This window comes from Harmonia axyridis, chromosome 2 (assembly GCF_914767665.1).
Source record: "Harmonia axyridis chromosome 2, icHarAxyr1.1, whole genome shotgun sequence".
Lineage (NCBI taxonomy): Eukaryota > Metazoa > Arthropoda > Insecta > Coleoptera > Coccinellidae > Harmonia > Harmonia axyridis.
Genome location: NC_059502.1, coordinates 6,727,812 through 6,749,087, shown reverse-complemented (window position 1 = coordinate 6,749,087; position 21,276 = coordinate 6,727,812). Strand labels below are relative to the sequence as shown.

The following is a 21,276-nucleotide window of genomic DNA, read 5'->3' as shown; positions in this document are numbered from 1 at the left end:
TAGTAACCACCACAAACGATTAATAATAGATATCGATTGATACGTACTTTAATAATCGATACCTCTCCCTTACTAACGTATCAAACGATAATCGTGCGTACCAATCTACAAAAAAATTAGTATGATCCCACCACTAATCACTGACCAAATAAAGGATTATACACATAGATTTCATCGTTTAAGACGGAACTGTTTGCTTTTGTGGAATCAATTTTTTGAGAGAAGACTGTATCTATTGATACGTTAGTAATTGTATCGATTGATAAATTAGTAAAGGAGAGATAACGAATACTGACGTATCAATCGATAATCCTATCATCGATTGATACGTCAATAATCGGCACCCCTCCCATATTGACGTATCAATCGATAATCCTACTGATCAATAAACGTATCAATCGATAAAAACATTAGAATGATCCCACCGCTTTCTTTTTTTTTAGAGAAAACTGTATCTACACGAGGCCACAATCCTAGAATTACGTGATGTTGTCATTTTCTCATTATAGGTTTGGTTATGAACGAAAATTTTTGTCTATATATACAAGGAGTATTGCCGTAAATTCTTAACTAATAAGATATACTTGGTTATAGCCAAAGATTTTTGTGTGACAAATAATTGCGATGGACAATCAAACCTACTTTTTTTTTAAGAAAAATCGTCAAGATAGCACCCATGCGGAATGCAATATTTTTCTACCAATTCACAAATACTAATGAGCTACTAACAAATGCAAAAAAAATTCTTTATTTTGGAAAAACTGGGTGCTAACTTCACGGACACCTCTTTTTCAACTGAATAAGCGCGCAGAAACCGGAAATGATCAGCAGAGTGAACGATGTGATTAGCCAACGTCTCAATCATTTCACCGAGATTAAACTTCGGAAAATTTCCCACTCCTTATCGATTTTCCTATAGAAAAAAAAGAGAGAATCGGAAGTTTGAGCGAAAAACTTCATTAGGTACTGAAGTTATTAGTTAACTTTCGTTGAATTTTCTCAATTTATTTACTCTTCTTCGCTATTAGGGGTTCTATATCGAAAAATAATGAACCGTTACACGAGTTGGGGCCAATTAAAGTTCAATGAATTCTCCATGGTGGATCATTAGAGTAAATTTTCTATTATCGTGAATTGGAACAATTGGAAAAGTTCAGCGATATTAAAATTTTTAATGCTTTCACTTCATCAACTGTTATACCGAAGACAAAATTTATGAGGATTCTGAGAAGTCATTAAGAATTTTAAAAACGAAGAAGCTCTTAAGAGTGGAAATTAGTTTTGACTTAATTTTTCAGGTTTAACTAACCATATGAAAAATACACTTTTTTTTCAATGGGAATGATTTTTCATTTGGTTCAAATAACATGACACAAATCATACTGATCTCCTCAAATGACGCCACAATATGGACTCTACTTTCTACCTTTCTAATGGATGGTCATAATAAGAAAATATGAAATAATAATTAACTTCTTTTTTTAAAAGTTCGGACAAAGATTTTTATAACATTGCAAAGTCTTGTGGAGCATTGGCATAGACCTTTCTCTGTCATGTGGTCGCAATCATAAAGCAATAATACAAGTTCTAACTATGATATCATTCTACCCTTGAAGTTCCCGGAAAAATCATTACTGCTGCTGAATAAATAAGAACAACAATGTTGATCAGTTGAAGATGGATGAACAATTTGAATTTCAGATAGCGTCTTTAAAGTTTCATGCTCAGTTGAGTGGAATCAAGGTATCCCTTGGTTTTGCATTTTTAGATGTCTGGGAATATGTTCGAGTATGAAGTCAACCGTAAACGTAACATATTGTACGAAAACAAACAGGTTCATTCACCTTGAGACTCCATAAATAACGATCAGTTTATTCGTTATTTTGAATATTAGGTGTACAACTTGGCTTCCGCCGTTTTGCATTAGTGGTAGTCGAAATAAATATAGGGTGTTTTTTTTCGAGGTATATAACTTTAAGTTGGCATTACTGTTCAAGATGGCGACCGATTTAACAGCTGTCAAGTGATTTATTCTCAGTTTGGTTTGGAGATTCATCATGAATAGACTCACCCCTGAACGGTTCTGTGCGGAATACCTATCGCGCACTACGTCCATTTTATTTTGTTTCGCGATGAAGCGCACTTCTGGTTGAATGGCTACGTCAATAAACAAAACTGCCGCATTTGGAGTGAAGCTAATCCTCAAGTGTATGTCGAAACACCGTTACATCCAGAAAAAATGACTGTTTGGTGCGCTTTATGGGCTGGTGGAATCATTGGTCCGTACTTCTTCAAAAACGATGATGGCCAGAACGTTACAGTCAATGGTGATCGGTATAGAGCCATGATTACTAACTTTTTCATTCCTGAATTGAATAACCATGATGTCCAGGAGCTGTGGTTCCAACAAGACGGCGCAACATGTCATACAGCTCGTGCCACAATCGATTTATTGAAAGACACGTTTGGTGACCGCCTAATTTCACGTTTTGGACCTGTGAATTGGCCTCCAAGATCTTGTGATTTAACACCGCTAGGGGCTTTGTGAAGTCATTGGTCTATGCGGATAAGCCACAAACCCTTGACTATTTGGAAGACAACATTCGCCGTGTTATTGCCGAAATACGGCCACAAATGTTGGAAAAAGTCATCGAAAATTGGACGTCCTGGTTGGACTACATCCGAACCAGCCGTGGCGGTCATATGCCAGAAATCATATTCAAAATGTAATGCCACAAGATTACCTTGCGGATAAATGAAATTCATGTCAATCGAATAATCCATCGTTGTTTCATTGCAATTTAAAGTTCTATAGCTCTAAAAAAAACACCCTTTAGATGCATTGAATAAGCTTAGATATTCGTAAACATACCGCCACCAAAATATTAGTCGATTTGTGTCTGCACTTGTAAACGTTGAAATAGGAAGTTTTACCCCACCCGTCGTATTCTCCAGACATTACTCCCTCGGACTATTTACTCCCTCGGACTTATTTCGATCAATGGCACACGGCCTGGCAAATCAATTCGTGAATCGCTTCAAAAGATGACCATTTTTTTTAACGTGGGATTCGTGCGCTGCCCTGAAGATGGAAGAAAGTAGTGCCCAGCAATGGACAATACTTCGAATCATGAATATATATCCAGTTTTTGATAACAAAGCCTCGGAAAAAAACGGTGGAAGCAAAGTTGTACGCCTATGTAGTATTTGAAATATAATATTAAGTTGGGAAATATCTGATTCCCTTACTCTACCAAAGTTAGTAGAACTTGAAAAGGTTTGACATCGACAACAATCATCAATACAGCCATTAACATAAAAAGCGACGCTGTCAGACTTCCCATAAAATACAATGAATGCAGGAATTAATCTGCGTTGGCCTTTTACACGAAATTTCCAACAATTAAATAAAAGCGACCTTTGTTTCGGATCCAGCGTTTTAGAAGATTGGCATGACTGGTTTCCGCGTTGAGGTGGCGCTGAATTATTACATCAGGAATTCTCTCCTGCCCTCAAGGTCTTCCCGGAGCATAATCTTATGAGAGGAGACGTAATAGCGCAAGGTTTCTTCGAGTGTATGTGCCATTCCTGCGGAGGCATTCTGCAGGAATTCCGCCTTTCATCTCCTGCTGTAATTATTGTATTCAAACGTTGCAGCGAAACACGAACGGAGTGAGTTCCAGGGTTATAATGGCTGGGAATATTAATATTTCTCTTCTCGCTATGGTATTTGGATAATTATTATTTTTGGGTTTTTTTTGGTTTTAGAGATATTTCTGTTGGTAGGTCTGTTCCAATTGCGGTGCTCCTAATTTATTTCGCAGATAATTGAAATTCCTTTTAGTTTTTACCAGTGTAAGTCCTGTAGTTGAAAATACTTTACAGGGTGGGCATCGGTCGATTGTAAGATTTTATTGAAAATTTGGTTTCTTCTTCGAAACATATTTCCGTGAAATGTTTCCTTTTCGAGATTTTTGACCTATTCAACTGAAGAAATTACCCGGTATAACCCTTTCCTTACTCTTTGTGAAAATTATCCTGGAAGAATTGCGACGTTGCCGATTGTATTGAAAATACGGAATAATCATGAATTTCCAAAAGTTCGCCCTCATGTCCAAAACTAAGTGAATTCCCACCCAAAGGCATATAAGTGAAATCGTCACGCTCCCCAGTTTATCCAAAAAAAAGGGCGATAGCAATATTTTCCACCCAAACGAGAACAATAAAACGGAATATTCCCCCATTCCATTGTTCCTTAAGCATCCATGGAAAAACGCAGAAATTGTACCATTAATATAATCACTCCCTGAATTCTGTGCGATATTTCAAATCGTAACAAAAAATTCGTCCAACAAAACGAAATGAATTCAACCGAGATCGTCGGTAATTTTAAACAATACTCTCCTGTGGAGAGAACACTTCATATAATTGGGCTTAATCCGTTGGGTCTTATTCTGGATTCTGGACTGGACAACTCGTGTGGAGTTTTTGAATTTTTTTGGCTTATGAAATTTTGAGAAGTAACCAATTCATTATCAACCATCCACTTAATAAGTTTTGGGTGTTAGTGAATAAGTGAGACAAACTTCAAGGACTGTTTCTTCATGAAAAAATAACAACAATTTGCTTTTTTACTTTTGTTCGCAATTGCTACGTACAGAATGTTGAAAAGTTTGAAAACTGACTATTTATTGCTCTGAAACCGTTCGAGATATTCAAATAAAACTTGAAAGGTTTCAAGACATACAGGTCTTTCTGTTTGAGTACTGGAATTTATTTCCCTACGCCTCTACTATAATTTCTCCAATTTTCTACTGTTGTTTATTTAGGATACTTTTCTCCCTTCTCAGGTAACTTTTTTCTTCTACTTCATTCTTTGAAAGAAGTATTTCCTCACTCGTCTGTCTGTCTGTCTTATTGGGATTTGTATAATCTTTCTCAATTCCCTATTCTCATGCTCTTTTAGAGCCTCGTATTCGTTTGTTAACTATTTCCTCAATTTGAGATTCTTCTCTGATTTGTTGGTTGCTAATATACTATGAGGCGCCAACCACTGTTCTGATTACTGTATTCATTGTACTTTGCAACCGATCTCTCTTATTGTCTTTCGTATTATACTCCTGCTTACTATATTTATTTTCGTCAGTCTGAATTTCGATTTTGACTTTTAGTAATAGTAATAGTAATAGTAGTAATAGTAATAGTAATAGTAATATATATTAACGTCATCAATGAATTACATGACATGTCAATCAGAACTTTTTACAATTATGTAAATACTTATGAATATAATATGTATATATAAATTCTCGCTACAATGCAATAATCTGCGATAAAAAATACAAACACAAATTTGGTACGATATACATAATTAACTATGTTAAAAAAAAAAAATATAAACACAAATTTGGCACTATACATAATCTAAAACAATGCAAGTACTAACGAATCAGTCAAGGAACTCATGTAAAAAATATATAGTGTTCTGCAGCAACAAACTCTTTACTCGTTTATGAAATTGCAATTTTCCCAGGCTCTTCACTTCATCTGGAAGCTTGTTGTAGAATTTGAGTCCCCAGAAATTTGGACCAAGTTCCTCCTTCCTCATTCTTAGACGGGGTAATGTATATTTATGTTTCTCTCGAGTATTGTAGGTGTGATAATACGAGTGCTTTGTGTACTTCTCCTTGTTTGCGTGAATATAATCTACACAAGCCAATATGAACACGGAGGTTATGGTAAGTATGCCTTCTTTTTTAAAAGTTTCCCTGCAGCTCTCTGTGCTTCGCATATCATACAAGGTTCTCAAAGCTTTCTTCTGTTTCAGGAGGACTCTTTCGGCATGACTACTGTGTCCCCAAAGAATTATTCCATAGACTGCCAAACTATGGAAGGCACAGTAGTAGGTTTGCTTAGCTGTTGTTTGGTCAACTATTTCTCTCATTCGACGTATCATAAATATCGAAGTTGACAGTTTTTTGCAAAGTGTGTCGATGTGAGTGGCCCAGCCGAGAGAAGACTGGAACTGCAATCCCAGGTAAATCAACGAGTTCTCACCAGAGTCCCTACCGGTGAAAACCAATTTCTGTGTTTTGTCCTCGTTGAACACCAGACCATTAGCCGCGAACCATGAACGTGCATCTCTCTCTGAAGTTATCGACGATCTGTGGAGCTCCTCGGGACACTTTGATCTGTTTATAAAACCAGTATCATCAGCATAACATACGGTCTTATCGGAGTTGACATTTGGAAATAGATCGTTTATGTATAAAATAAACAGCACCGGCCCCAGTATGGACCCCTGCGGAACTCCACTCCCCAAGCTCTCGAATCCTGACACCACACCGTTCCAATCAACCACCTGCCTCCTCTTCGAAAGATAAGAACGGAATAGATTATTTGCTTTTCCTCTTATACCATAGTGATGGAGCTTATTCAGAAGGATTTCGTGATTCACCGTGTCGAAAGCCCTACTCAAGTCCACGCACGTAAACTCAGCCTCCTCCCCTCTCTCACATGCCGTCATAACTTCCTCGAGCACCTCGATCATTGCTGTTATTGTTGATCTGTTCTGTCTGAAACCATGTTGGGAATCATGGATAATTGAGTGCTTTTCCAGAAATTCAACAAGGCGGTTCTTCATTATGAGCTCAAATATTTTCGACAATGCTGGTAATATCGATATGGGCCTGTAATTGGAGACATCATCCACATCACCTTTCTTGTAAATAGGGCAAACTCTAGCAATTTTTAGTTCTTCAGGAAAACGTTCTTGTGTCATACAGTCGTTCAAAATTTTGCACAGTGGTGTTAAGAGCAAAGGAATCATTTGTTTCATCAAAGCGACTGACATTCCATTAATGTCCCGAGAATTCTTACTTTTGAGGTCATGGGACGCATTTGCAATTTCCAATTCCGTTATGGGAAACAAGAACATGGATGTCTGAACTGATTCATGTTTCTTTTTAAGCAGGCTTTCTGATTTTTCGATGGAAATGTCAGAACTACAGTTGAATTTCGTGCCAACAGAAACCAGGTATCTATTCAAATCATCGGCAGTGAGATTATTCTCTGTCCTTGCTGATCCGTTTTTATTCGTTTCCTCGCGAATCAATTGCCACATAGTCTGATATCTGTTGTTCGATATCGACAGTTTATCGGCATTTTTCTTTTTTACTGTTTCCCTGATTTTCATCCGCAGAGACCTTCTCAAGACCTTACACAGCTCCTCACTAGCCTGATCCTTCTTAACCTTTGCTATTGTGTCAGCTGCCTCCAATCTATCCTTAATTGTTGTTATTTCCTGACTTACAGAGTATTTTTTCTTTTTTTTATTGACAATTACTTTTTTTTCAGGAAAACATGACCGGAAAATATCCAACAAACGGTCGTGAAATTCTGTGAACTGAACAATCGCACTATCCGAACATGTTTTCGTCCAGTCCTCGACTCCTATGCATTCTAGAAAATGGTGAGTTTTGGTTGCGTTGAATTCCCGTATGAATTTATATTTTCTTGTTTCAGGCTCAAGGTTGCAAACTGAAAATCTCACGATTTGGGCCATATGGTCTGAAAGATAAGGCTGAAAAGTGAATCTCCCGCCAGAACCGATGCTGATGTTGGAGAAAATGTTGTCTATACACGAGCTTGATATGTTAGTCACACGTGACGGCTCAGAGAAAACCACATCCAGGTTAAACATTTTGAGGACCTCGATGGTTTTTTGTCGATCTTTCGAGTTCTTCCCGAAGTCGATGTTGAAATCTCCCGAAACAAACAATCGATCAGTCGGATATAAGGCCTGACATAATTCGAGCACTTTTGTCAAAACATCAAGGCACTGTGACACGTCACCAGATGGCGGCCTGTACAGTGAGAGTATCAATATTTTGTATTTCGTCAGTCGGACGCCAGCAAGTTCTATTTGTTTTTCAACAGAGTTAGATTTTACTTCTAATAATTCCTTGAAAGGTAAATCCTTACGGAGGACAATAGCTGTGCCTCCGTGTCGTGAAGACTGTCTGCAATAAGAACTAGCTACTTCATAATTTCCCAGATTAATTTTCGAAATAATATCAGCTGTAAGCCAGTGTTCTGTAAAACACGCTATGTCAACATGACGCGATTCAAGAAGTTGTCGAACGCTGTCAATTTTATTTGCTAATGATTGCAGATTAAAATTTAAAAGTGTGATCTGCTTAGTTTGTTTATTTTTCATTTTATTTATAATAGTTTCTTTTTCGAAAAAATGTGAACCGTCTTATAGTCACTCCCTCCGGCCAATTATGACTTTTATACAGGTCTTCCTGTAAATCAACGTCTCCACCTACCTTAAATGATATGCTTTCGGAGTTCGCATTTGTTGGCTGAGCCTCAACAGTGAAAGGTCGGTTTGGGAAGGTCCTATTCAAATGTTTCATAATGGACTCCTCAGTCGTATTGGGGCTGACCCTACCAACATGAAGCCATATTTTGGGTCTACTGCTGCAGAACTCTTGTACCTCTCCATCGGATTTTCCGGTACCTTTTACTATTTCAGGACGAGATTTTTTGTTGACATCCCTCACCGATGATGATTTTTGCACAGACTGGACAGGAAAGACTCCCGTAAAAGATTTCCTTCCTTTGTTATTGTTTCCGTTACCCCTGTGTTTCACTTGTTGCCATTTATAGGATTCCTGGGATTCACATGTTCTTGGCGATGTCATATTTGAATCATCCTTATCTAATTCATTATTATCGCAATTCGAATACGGATCCCCGGCATTTCCACATGCGTTGTTTGATTTATTTACTGTATTTATGTTATTATTTATTTTTCGTTCAGGTTGTTTGGGGTTTTCGATCGAGGGAGATTCCATATTTTGAAGCTTTTCGAGAAGGAGGACGTGCTTCTTTAATATTTCGTTTTTATCGCTCATTTCAGAAATCAGCATATCTTTTTGTTTGATCAACATTTCTTGATAGTCGAACTTACTTTCATTCCCATACATAATAATTGATTGTTCACTTTTACTGTCGCATATTCCATTCAGTTCAACGACATCGGAGCCATTTCGATCTAATGCTAGGGATTTTTCGAATAAAGATTCATTTATACCAGAAATTCTCAGTTTTAGTTCCTCGATTTCTCTATCCTTAACCTCACATTTACAATCCTTTCGGTTTTCACAACATATAACCACACCCTCAGAATTGACAAAGGTGCCACAGATCTTCAATACACAACTAGGGTGGTATTTAGAGTCACACTTTCCACAACTAATAAATATTTTCACCTCTTTCGAGCATTTTCTGCACGACATATCCGAAACGACGTTGCTGCGTGGCGCCATATTTAGTTTTTTTTCCTGCTATCTCTTTATTTACTGTAATTCCTCCAGAGTAGATTGCAACTGTTTTCGTCGTATTTACTTTGAATCTCCATTTCTTGAAGTATTCCATCAGTCCATCTGTAACTGACTGGTTATTGGTTTGCGTGTTCTACTGTAATAGTAGTAACAACGTCAACTGCAAACTGAGCTATCTTGCATCTATTCATTTTTGATATATTGATTTTTCATGTCCAGAAATATTGCAGCAGAGAGGTTTATATGCTTCTTAATATTTTCAGTGAGTCGTTACAGTTGATGGATCGTTGAATGATCTTTGCGTAAGACAAAACTGGTGATTTGAAATTATTTTCTGATTGTTGCATTCCAATAATTGAAAATAGTAATTTTTATAATGAATCCATGATGTGTTAGTATTTATTTCACTTAGCAATATGCTTCACATTGATTTAAACTTTCAAAATTAATACTACAGAACAATATCAAAATTATTTGACACCTAACCTCAAATTCGACAAACTGTCATTCCAAACCACAGAAAACCAACTGTACTTCTTTTTCTAAACAACGACCACCCACTATCGCATCAATTTCGCCAACAAAAACCCTCAAATAACCTTGTTACCTAATCACCTTCCGCATTCCAGTAATAATGGTGATTTTTATTATGAGGAGAATTATGTTGAGAGAGCGCGCACCAAAATTAAAACGGATCCAGGCCGGCGTTCGGGTTAATTTCCAACTGAAAGCACCTGTGCGTTTATTTAAACCCATTTCGGCCTTTGTGAAGGGATTTACGATTTCGGATTTTAATTCTATGTCTCTCTGGCAACCTACCGTGCTGCCGCCTCTCGGTTTCGACGCTTGTTTGCGAGCTCTATTTTGCCTACACGGCTTTCACGGATATCGCGCAACAATGGACGGCTAACCCGGGATTCGTTGCATTCAGTTCTGGATGCTGGATGGAGGAAAAATCCTACTGGATTCTATTTCATTCATACAGTGTTAGAATTTTGAGATGGCAGTGGGGGACTTATTTTAGTATGCATTTGTAGGATTTTTAAAATCTACCTACTTTTTTTTGGAGACATAGAGTGTGCTAAAAAAAACCCATAAGTTATTGTCATTTCGAAGTTAATAATCATTATGCCTCTCCCATAGGAAGCCTCGTCCCTACTAGCAAAATATTGAGACATTCGATTTTCACAAGCCTTTATTGAAGCGAATTTTTCACCAGCAAAATTGGTCGCCATGGATATGAACAGATGAACTTGGTGCTAGGTCCGGACTATAAGGTGGATGCAGAAGAACCTCCCAACCAAGCTCCCAGAGCTTCTGGCGTGTCACTATCGATGTATGTGGCCTGGCATTGTCCTGAGGGAACACAATTCCTATTGGCCAAAGCAGACCGCTTCTGACCGATTGCCTCCTTCAGACGCTCCTATTGCTGGCAGTATTGTTCCGAGTGAACAGTTGTGCCGTAGGGGAGCAGCTCATAGTAGATAATACCCTGCCAATCCCACCAAACACACAGCAAAACCTTCCTGGCCGTCAATTCTAGCTTGGCTACCGTTTCTGCCGGCTCACCGCGTTTCAACCACGACCGTTTTCGCTTGACGTTGTTGTAAGTGATCTACTTTCCATCACCAGTCACCAACCGCTTTCAAAAATGGGTCGATTTTGTTGCGATTAATCAAAGATTCGTAAATGGAAATTCGGTTCATTCAGTTTTTATTTTTGAACTAACTCGTCTGGTACATCGGTTCTTCTTGAGACCAGCCTTATGCAAATGGTTTCAAACGCTTTTTTGTAAAATTTTCAGCTCTTGATTAATCTTAACAGTGCTTACATGTCGGTAATGTCGACAATGTCCATGATTTTATCAACATTTTCGAGAATTGGCCTTCCAGTGCCTGGTGCAGATTTGACATCGAAATTACTGGAATGGAAATGAAAAAACCAAAATATGCGTGATTGGCTGTTACAGTATCATGATCATAAACACTATTCCATTTTCTCTATGCTTCACATATTTGACACATCTTTCAAAAACAATGTCAATCATCTACAATGTCCGCCAATGACAAATTCTACCTCCTACTTTTATATTTGACCATCAACCTTCATTCTGGCTTCTCCTTAGAATGTTTCGTTTCCAAAATAAACGTCTTGGACGGATCGCAATCAGGAATTTCGAGACAAAAATGCCCCGAAAACACCATATGCGCCCTAGCTGAAGAGATCGAAGACACCACCAACAAAAGATCAAAATTCAGAGACTGTCTCAATGAGAAGATGTGCCAGCTGTTGGAGCTCAAATGTCAATTCTGTGATACAGACTTCTGCGTACCAGAAACTGCCGATCAGATTCAATACAACTCCAGTAGGTCTAGTAATAATGTTAACTGTGTCCAGTGCAATACCAAAAACGACTCCTACTGTCTGACTAGAAGTGCGCCTGTTTTACCCTGCTCTAAAGGGGAGGTTTGTGTCACTTTCAGCGTCACAAATTTCGATGGTAAGAACGAGCTGGAGAGAGGTTGTAGCAACAAGGAAGTGTGCAAGCATATAGGAGATTTTTGCAGTTGGTGTGCTACAGATGGGTGCCTGCCAAGAATGCCCAAAATTATGTACATAAGGAACCCGAGGTTTTCTGAAGGAAGTAGGAACCGTGTAAAGTGCATTGGTATTTGGCTACCAATGCTATTAATTCAGATAGCTTATGGACTATTTCAAGAATGTGACATATGAAGTTGTTGTTGGTGGATTATATTATGGAGTAATGTGTGTTAATTGTTTTAATGATTGGAAAAATAACAAATGAAATATTTCATTTAGGTTGAATAATGTTTCTCAAGCTGCATGGCGAATATATCGAAGTTAGATAAATAAAAACGTATCTCACGTGCCAATTTGGCCACGGAACAACCCCAGCAATATTTGCAGTATGGCTTTTTATTGCTGCAATAGCCCTCTATATTTCTGAGACAAAACAGAAGATGATAAAAGGTAGGTATTGTAGAATTTGGGAGTTTTTTTTTTGTGAAGATTGTATCATTTCAAACTAATCGTAGATCAATCTTCACCATTTGTGGAAACGACTCTGTACAATGTCTATACACTAAATGTCAAATGCAACTTCAGGCAATTTCTATTCGATTAGTATTGACATACATCACAATCGTCATCGAACATATTGGAGAAGAGGTCTCATCTGAGGATGCGTACGTCACTAACAGGCCAATTGAAAATTCCTAGGTCTACCATAGTAAAACACATGTTTTTTTGGCAAAATTCGATTTTATTATTCAACTTAGTTGCCATCGAGAGCGATATAGCAATCTTCCAACTTTTCGATACCATTTTTGTAGAACGATTTGTCTTGCGCTTCGAAATAGGCCTCAGTTTCGGCGATTTCTTCTTCATTGGTGCTAAATTTCTTTCCAGCGAGCATTCTTTTGAGGTCTGATAACAGGAAAAAGTCGCTGGGGGCCAGATCTGGCTAATACGGTGGATGCAGAAGCAATTCGAAGCCCAATTCATGCAATTTTGCCATTGTTTTCATTGATTTATGACACGGTGCATTGTTTTAATGAAACAGCATCTTTTTTTTCTTCAAATGGGGCCATTTATTAACGATTTCATCATTTAAACGATCCAAAAACGCTATATAATAATCGCTGTTGATAGTCTGGCCCTTTTGGAGGTAATCAATGAATATTATACCTTGCGCATCCCAGAATTATGATGCCATAACCTTGCCAGCTGACTGTAGCGTTTCTCCTCGATTTGGATTCGGTTCATCTTGTGCAGTCCACTCAGCTGACTGTCGATTGGACTCCGGACTGGAATGATGGAGCCATGTTTTATCCATTGTCACATATCGACGCAAATTTTAGGTTTATTACACTTAAACAGCTTCAAACACTGATCGGAATCATTAACACGTTGTTGCTTTTGATCGATTGTGAGCTCGCGCGGCACCCATTTTGCACACAGCTTTTTCATGTACAAATGCTCGTGAATGATATGATGTACACCTTCAGATGATATATTAATAATGTCTGCTATCTCGATCAACTTCACCTTACGGCCTTCCAAAATTATTTTGTAAAACTTTGTTATTTTTACGGTGGTGACAGCCTCTTTTGGGCGTCCACTACGTTCGCCATTTTCGGTGCTCATTTCACCACGTTTGAACTTAGCATACCAATCAATGATGGTATGATTTTTCTGGTGCAGACCCCGGAAACTCTTCATCAAGCCAATATTTGGCTTCAACTGTATTTTTTTCCTTCAAAGAGCAATATTTTATCAGCACGCGAATTATTTTTTTTTCCTTATTTTTCAGATAACAAAAGTACACTAACAACGCAATATCTCACAAACTAATGGTCGGACTGCTGTCAAATTTTGACACGTATCATTTGAAGGTTGGTACTAACTAAAAATCATATGGATTCAATACTAGCACTGTGCATCAGACCGGGAACTTTTCAATTGGCCTAATATTCGTCAACATGTGGATACAGCTCAAGAAATAGTGGGTAAAATACAGTTTCATCATTTTCCGTCTAGTTTAGTGGGCAGAAATTTACTCTGTCTACTCTGTTTGCCATGACAATCATAGAAATGCACCGATATACTCCCGTATAGTCGAATCGAAATAACTCAGGCCAAATTGGCTATGCTATTCCCCTAATGAATGAAAACTCCTCTGCGAGTCCAACTTCAGGCTCGGCAATTTATCGCAGTAATAAATAGGAATTGTGATGAAACTCGACTGCAACCAGGGAAGGACGAATGCAGCATGGTTCGCTCGATAGCGCAAAATTGTTCAAAGGTTGTTTCGTGCATTTATGGATTGCGGAAGCCCGTACGATGTTCGTTTGTCCGTGAGATGTTCAGTTACAAACAGTAAATAAGACATACAGTGCATTACAATGGCGAAACCGGGAAACTGAAAGACTACGAAAGTTTGTTATGGGAATTATTTTCTTTTCTTGAGGTCATGCCTTGATGTGCAGTACGATTTGTTGGTGAACAGAAGCAAAATTCGCATCGTATCTATTTATCGGATATATTCTGCAATGCACTAAAAAAATAGTGAGGGAACTATACATTGTACTTCATGAATGTAATACATATGTTTGATAAGAGTATTTGTTCATTCATGTTACAAATAAGTATCAGAAGCATAAATATTTACCATCAACAAAATCATATGGATGCCAAAAGAAACAGCCAGACTACTTATGTAAAATTTAAAGGATACATAAAATACTATCACACGTGAAACACAAAAACAGATATGCAACACTTGGTTTCGGAAAATTTAGTCGAGTTACTAATTGTTTTTTCTAGAAGCAAATTTTTCACTTTTCGAATCAACGCAAGTAGACTTATGCTTGTTACAGTTTAATGTTGTTTGGAATTTAAGTCTCAAGTATAATAGGAATGAATTGGAGGAAATGGAAGTCAACATACTTGCCAGAAAAGGAGCACAAACACCTTTCATCGGCCCGGAACATTTTTGTGGTATAGGCAAATGTACCTATAGGGTGTTTATTTTCGAGGTATATAACTTTAAGTTGGCATTACTGTTCAAGATAACGACCAATTCAACAGCTGTCAAGTGATTTATTCTCAGTTTAGTTTGGCAATTCATCATGAATAGACTCATGCCGAAACAACGCTTGCAAATAGTGCAATTTTATTTAGAAAATAATGGTTCTGTGCGAAATACGAAACGCGCACTACATCCATTAGCGATGAAGCGCACTTCTGGTTGAATAGCTACGTCTACAAACAAAACTGCCGCATTTGGAGTGACGCTAATCTTCAAGTGTATGTCGAAACACCGTTACATCCAGAAAAACTGACTGTTTGGTGCGCTTTATGGGCTGGTGGAATCATTGGTCCGTACTTCTTCAAAAACGATGATGGCCAGAACGTTACAGTCAATGGTGATCGGTATAGAGCCATGATTACTGACTTTATCATTCCTGAATTGAACAAACAAGATGTCCAGGAGCTGTGGTTCCAACAAGACGGCGCAACATGACACACAGTTCGTGCCACAATCGATTTATTGAAGGACACGTTTGGTGACCGCCTAATTTCACGTTTTGGACCTGTGAATTGGCCTCCAAGATCTTATGATTTAACACCGCTAGACTACTTTCTGTGGGGCTATGTAGAGTCATTGGTCTATGCGGATAAGCCACAAACCCTTGACCATTTGGAAGACAACATTCGCCGTGTTATTGCCAATATACGGTCACAAATGTTGGAAAAAGTCATCGAAAATTGGACGTCTAGATTGGACTACATCCGAGACAGCTGTGGCGGTCATATGCCAGAAATCATATTTAAAATGTAATGCCACAAGATTATCTTGTGGATAAATAAAATTCATGTCAATCGAATAATCCATCGTTGTTTTATTGCAATTTAAAGTTCTAAAAAAAACACTCCTTAGTATTTGTTCATACATTTTACAAATAAATACCACTTGCATAAATATTTACGATTAACAAAATTATATTGCATGTCAAAAGAATCATCAACAGCCTACACATAAAAAATTAATTGGATACATAAAATAATATCACACGTGAAACACATAAACAGATATGCAACACTCTGTGGCAGAAAATTTAGTCATGTTACCAATAGTCTTTTCTAGAAGCAAATTTTTCACCTTTCGAATTAACGCAAGTAGACTTATGCTTGTTACAGTTTAATGTTGTTTGGAATTTAAGTCTCAAGTATAATAGGAATGAATTATAGGAAATGAAAAAGTCAACATATTTGCCAGAAACACCTTTCATCGGCCCGGAACATTTTTGTGGTATAGGCAAATGTACCTACAAGAAAGAGTTTCAGTAGAAGGAAAAAACCGAAAGAAAAACACTCTGGTGGAATCTTCCTGGTTTGGATCATTCCAAAAAGTTCCTTCGAAACTTTGACACTGCGAAATCCAAGGAGTATCTGGATGTTCCCAAGAATACCCCACACCTCCTCACTGAATTCCTCAAATGGCATTGTAGTCTTAGGAAACACCTCATGATAATGGGTCAGAAAAAGACGAGTGCAGATTCTGTCGGGAGGAGGAAGAAACTTAGAATCACCTGGTGAAGGAATGCCTCGCCATCACTAGCCAACGCAAAATCTGCTTTGGACAAGAAACTTGTAGAAGTGAGAAATAAGCCTCTTTGAAGCCAGATATTGGAGTTCTTTAGAACTCTGAAACTGGAAGGCGAGCTGTAGATCTCGTTATGGAGAGAATAGCTCTGATGGGGGGCACAAAAGACCATTAGGTCGCAGTGAAATGGAACCTCCTTAATTAAATCCCAATAATAATGATGATCAATGAAAATGTTGGCTCTTTATTTGTTACTACAATAATGATGATTAATGAATATGTTGACTCTTCATTTGTTACTACAAGTTACAAAGTCTGAGTTTTGGTTGAATTCATCAGTGATCCATTGGCCTACAACCAACTATGTGCGTCCATTTCACATACATTGGTTTTTTCATCACGGGCACCTACTATCTGATCTATTTAGAATCACTACATCATCCGAATAACAACAGCACTTCCTAATACTAAAGAAAACTGGGCCCTGCCCCCTGAATAGATCCTTGGGTGACACCACACCTTATTTTGTTAGGATCAAATCAGTGTGCCTTTGAGTATTGATGTTAGTATTGCTATTTTCAGTTCTACTAAAAAATCACCCAGATCGAAACAATATTTTATAATTGGCATAATAATATAGAAGTCACAAATTTCAAGCTATAATGGAAACGCAATACCAAAAATAATGGACCAAATCGACTAATAAGCAAAATCAAAATCACGTTTTCCATATAAGATCACATCAAAAGAGAAAATAATTGATAAAAAGTATACAGAACAACACACCCACACGAAGAGAATCCAATTCCTGACGAAATGTAGTAACTCGAGTTCACCATTAGCCTTCTTTGTTATTACATTTTGATATTCCCTGAAAATAATAGCCATTTATCGTTGCTCCATCTACATCTCGAGTGTTCATTTAGTTGCAGACACCGAAACATCTTCGTCCTTCCACTCCAATTCCTTTCATGTCAAAATAACTCTGGGGCAATATCGAATAATACCTCTTTATTGTTGTCCCACTTCCACGTATGCCTCAGCGGAGAAAATTTTCATTTCTTTCCTGATATTTTTCCTGACGATGACGGGGATGGAAAAGTTCTTCAATTAAAGCAGATGTATATATTTCTCGTGGATTTTGACGAAAACATTTTCGAGATGGAAATATGGAGCTGATGCTAGGAATTTTAATAAATATTTCAACTCTAATTGGGCGACTCTAGAGTTCATCAAATGAAGTTCAATTATTTCTTTATTTTATAGGAGCAGAATAGGGAAATATAGAGGAAGAGTTTCAAAGCAAATTGATCACAGGAATGTGAAAAATGAAGTTGATATGAATGACTGTTTGACAGTTGAGAGACAAAATAACTGGCCGATTTATTTTCATGAATTCTTTGCCAGGAATGAATATGTCAGTACTTACATTAGTTAGTGACTACACAATAGTATTGGGAATTGGTCTTGGTACTCCAAGTAAAAGGGGTTGTATAGAGTGATCCATATTAAAGAGCTCAGTCGAGTATTTCCGTAGGTATGATTGTTTCCAGAAACGCCAGGAGAGGAGAGAGGAGAGTTCAATTTTTATTTTGGAGTTTGTTTTTCAAAGTATGTATTTGTGATTGTAAAGTCGTGGGTGTACGTTAATACCCCTTGTTTGGAAATGAGGAAACTTTCAGAAATGTGATATAGCGATACTTGTGACCATTTGGATGCAATCGAAGCATAGAGTTCAGATATCGTCGATTCTAAGATGGTCTTGGAGTGCCGAATGATACTTAACAAACTAGACACTCGGGAATTGAAGGAAATCAAGAGGTCAACAGACTTACCAGAAAAAATACACACTCCTTTCATTGGCCCAGAACCTGTCAGTGGTATAAGTTAATGTGCCTAGAAGAAAGAGTTTCAGGAGAAAGGAAAAACCAAAAGAGAAACACTCTATCGGAATCTTCTTGGGTTAGATCAAAAGTTTTTGGAAACTTTGATACTACGGAATCTAAGAAGTATCTGGTTAAAAAACATGCTGCACCTCCTCACTGGATTCCTTACAGGCCGTTTCCGTCTCAGGAAACATTTTATGAGAATGAGTCTAGCAGAAAACGACGAATGCAGATTCTGTGAGGAGGAGGAAGAAACTCCGGATCAACTGGTGACCGCAATCGCTAGCCAACGCCAAAAATGCTTTGGACAATAGATTTGCAGAAGTGAGGAAGTAACCTCCTTGAAGCCATATCAGATGGTAGAGTTCATTGAAACTCTGGAACTGGAGGGCAAGCTGTAGACCACAACGACTATAGGTGAGAATAGCTCCGATGGGGGCACAATAGACTATAAGATCTCAGTGCAATGAAACCGTCCTTGAATATACAATCTGCAATTTATAAATATTCGAAAAGTTCTATGTCGTCGTTTTGGCGTGAAAGACTCTTCGAATCTGATGAGTGAATAGCAATAGGTGGTTAAGTTTCTACTGAATTTGAATTGATCAGGTTTTCAAACTCTCCAACCCTTTATTTCTCAACAGTAAATATGTCTTCGTTCAAATTCTTGTATTCTGTAAGATTTGAGGTGCTAGATTTTGCATGCTATTACTATTCTCTGTAGATCTTCTAGAGAAGTGTGCTCTACTTCAACAATTTTCGAATGACACCAGGAAAAGATGTTAAGATAAGACAAATAAGAAGACCTTGGAGAATCATCAATGGGACTAGGGATTCACGACTTGGCTTGATATTTGAGCTACTTGGCTCAAGCTCAAGCCAAGTAGAAATCGACTCAAGTTTAAGTCAAGTAGTAGTTTTTCAATGTTAAATGAAGTACCTAACGAATAAATTACTTGTCTTTGCATTGAAAAACTACTACTTGGCTTGAACTTGAGTTGATTTCAAGTCAAACTCAAGCTACTTCATTTGAGCTCGAGCCAAGTAGCTTGAATATCAAGCCAAGCCGTGACTCCATAGATGGGACCTCTCATTCAATAGTCTTCATGGACTTATTATCCCAAAAATTGGATTGGAATAGCCTTTAAGATTTTTTGATGGAATGTTGAACAAATACACTAATACTGTTTAGAAATGAACGCAAGGCAATTCAAACTTCCTATAATTTAAAATACTAAATCAGATTTAGAGACTCACTAGAGAAAATTTTAGACTTTTTGGTTATAAGTTGATCTTTATGGCAGTATCCCACTGGTCACCAACGAGAAAGCTATTGTGCCAGTCCTATCAATAATTCAGATTTTTCCGTACGTTTTCCAATTCGCCGGCGATCTGAATATTCAACAGATTGGCCAACGAGTCTATCTCGAACGTTGTACGATAAACGTCACACACGTAGCAGTGATACCCATCGCTCTGATGAACTTTCCAATCACGTACATCATGCGAAAAAGCAACATTACGATTGGACTTTCGTTTTTTTTTCGTCGACGTACAGCTTTTCCCAAGTTCATCCAGCTAATGACTATGATTGAGTGTACGCAGACATCATAGAATGGAATTATTGGGCGTAAAAACGTGCAATTAGAGTGATCTGACGTAACGGCTGTAATGGCGCTACGTGAGATGATTCTAGTGAGGCGAGCGCTGTTGGAAATTTACGGTTTTTTCGTTCGTCCTCGTACGATTTGGCAACAAGACTGGGATAATTTGCTTCAGTATATCTATCTGAAAGGGATATTTTTTTCTTAAGGTTGATGTTATGAGTGTTACTTATTCACATTGATTAATTAGCTAATTTTTGTAGCGTCTGGATGGAAACAGTTTTACATCTCTTTTTAAATTATTATTTTTTTTTTTGTGAAACATAGAAAGAAGAGCAAGGAGTAAATGATTGAATTTGGAGAAGAAAATCGTGAAGGTTTTTTCATGTAAAAAATTTTGTTACTTGAATATTGTAGTCGTTTTTTGCAAGTTTTTTAAAGTTTACAACAAACCAGCTGTTCAAAGAGATCCAAAGTCGATATTTAGTTCTTGTTGAAATGCCTAGAGCACGTTTACGCGGAATTTATCGCCAGCTAAGTGAATTTGAAAAAGGTCGATCTATTGGTCTACGGGAGGCGGGGTTGTCATTTCGAGAAATCGCTAACCATACGAACAGAAATCCAACTACTGTTATGAGATTATGTCAAGCGTGGTTTGATAATGCCCACAATCGAAGAAGAGGACGTCGAAGGGGTACAAATGAAGTTCAAGATCGATGTCAAAGACTTATGGCCATTGAAGACCGATTTGCGACAACTCTATCTTTGGCTGATGAACGGTTTACCTCCGGATAAAGTCTTTTAGATTGCAGCATTATCGACCCCATCTTATGTTACCTCTGACGGTTGAGCATCGCCGGCAAAGATTACAGTGGTGCAGAGAACGTCAACATTGGAATGTGGAATGGCATCAGGTCGTCTTTTCTGATGAATCTGGATTCTCCTTCGGTGTACATGATGGCCGAAGAAGCGTTAGACGACGTCGGGGAGATAGACGTGAACCTCAGTTTGATGTTGAGCATCATGTACACCGGAAAGTAGGCGTTATGGTATGGGGTGCTATTGCACATGCAAGTAGGTCACCTTTAGTATTCATTCGAGGTAAATGACACCGCTGCGTTACCTTGAAGAAATAGTAGAGCCATATGTTCTCCCTTACCTTAACCGGCTGGAGAATCGAATATGTCAGCAGGATAATGCCCGACCTCATGTTGCCAGAGTTAGTTTAAACTTTTTAGAAGCGACCCATGTGAATTTTTGCCTCGGCTGCCCAGATCCCCCGATCTTTCTCCCATAGATCATGTTTG

At 38.0% G+C, this 21,276-nt stretch overlaps 1 protein-coding gene and 1 long non-coding RNA gene across 4 annotated transcripts in view; both read left to right on the top strand.

Moving 5' to 3' along the window:
• LOC123674225 (homeobox protein 2) overlaps positions 1–21,276 on the top strand; it is a 262,915-nt gene that overhangs the window by 98,924 nt on the left and 142,715 nt on the right. The gene's annotated exons all lie outside the window — the stretch shown is intronic.
• On the top strand, positions 5,193–8,047 carry LOC123674226. 2 transcript variants are annotated; one of them, XR_006746612.1, is made up of 4 exons: positions 5,193–5,619; positions 5,828–6,037; positions 7,357–7,471; positions 7,525–8,047. It is a non-coding gene; the product is annotated as an uncharacterized LOC123674226 (long non-coding RNA). The 2 variants fall into 2 exon arrangements; XR_006746611.1 differs by having other exon boundaries at positions 7,357–8,047.